Consider the following 1,722-nt stretch of genomic DNA (forward strand, 5'->3'; position numbering starts at 1 on the left):
AGACAGGGTTTCTCTGTGTATCCCTGGCTGTCCTGGCACTCACTTTGTAGACCAGGCTGGCCTTGAACTGAGAAATCCGCCTGCCTCTGCCTCCCGAGTGCTGGGATTAAAGGCGTGCGCCGCCACCACCCGGCTGATGGTTGATTTCTTACACCCATTTTTGCCCTGAGCTTCCTGATATGATTTATTAAGAATTGTTGATGTAGCCGGGCGTGGTGGCGCATGCCTTTAGTCCCAGGTCATGACAAGGAAGTAAGCTCAGGCAAGAATCTTAGGGTGGGACAGAAAAGTAGGCAACAGGCTAGAATCTGATTTGGGGCTTGGACAAGGAAGTAGGCCCAGATATTTTGGTCATCCTGGGAAGCCCTTAGAAACAGCGACCACAGGCGCGATCACAGGACTTTGCTCACTGTCTTGCTAGTTCCTCGTTGTACCACTCAACCTTATTACTTGCATGTAATTAAAATGGTGTAAAAGCGGATTGGGAAAGAATAAACCTGCCTTCAGTCTCAGGACTGATTGGGGTCATGCTGCAGTACTGTCTAATTCTCTCTTTTCCATCCCCCTGACTGCACTGGAGAACTGACTGAGCAGACTTGGTCATGTGCATACACATATTGAAGAACCCTAAGGGGTTTTCCAGTCCCACACCCTCCTGTCAGCTTCTCCCTCCTGCCTGGGGTCAAGGCTAGGCCAAGTGCCATTCTCCAAGGTCAGAAACTTTCTTGAGTAAAAAATTCTCTATCAGTCACCTGACCCTCTGGAAAGTCCCAGGTAGAGTTCAAACTCGTGACATGCTTGCTAGCCAATAGATTTAAAGGTCAATATGCTTAGCCAATAAGTTTAATTGTAACCTTGCTGCTGTAACCTGTGCCCCTAAAAAGTATGAAAACAGCTTGTAATAGCTACTCGAGGTCGCCTTCTTAGGAACTCACCTTAAGGGACTAATTGAAGGTCAACCCGAGGTCCTGGAAAATAAACTTCTTGCTTTTACATCGATCTGCGACTCAGTCTCACTCGGGGTCATCTCAAAGTAAGTACCACTGAGAGAGGGTTGGGATCTTACAGTATATGTGTATATGTGTGTATATGTGTATACGTGTATGTGTTGGTGTGCATATGTATGAAGTTTGTGTAAGAGTGTGTTGACACTTTGTTCCATCTACCCAACAGGTATGTATGTATATATGTAGATGTGTATGTGTATGTATATGTATATGTGAAATTCTTGGAGCCTGCTTGTTGGAGCTTTGCTCCAGCCATCTAATGTGTGAATATGTATGTGTCTGTCTGTCTGTATGTATGTATATATGTATGTATGTACATATTTGTATATGTAAAGGTGCTGGAGCCTGTGTTTGCTGCAACTATTCTATGTGTATGTATGTGTGTGTGCTTGCGTTCCCTCCCTTTTCTTCTCTCTCATCACGGCTGCCAAGAGCAGCAGCCCTCATCAGTTGCTATCAGCCATTGCCACACTTGGCTGCCTGCCTCAGTGTACCCCGTGGGGTCAAAGCTGGTCTTTAACAGGGCTTTGTGACTTAAATGCACTATCTGGCTATATCTGCTCAGCAATCCTCTTTTTAAGTTTTGTTCCTGAGGTGGGGTCTTGTTATGCAGCACTGGCTGGCCCAGATGTGCTGCACTTGAGTCCTGTTACATAGCCTGGGCTGGCCCAGATGTGCTGCACTTGAGTCCTGTTACATATCACTGGTTGGCCCA

The sequence above is a fragment of the Mus caroli genome, chromosome 16 (assembly GCF_900094665.2).
Source record: "Mus caroli chromosome 16, CAROLI_EIJ_v1.1, whole genome shotgun sequence".
Classification (NCBI taxonomy): Eukaryota; Metazoa; Chordata; class Mammalia; order Rodentia; family Muridae; genus Mus; species Mus caroli.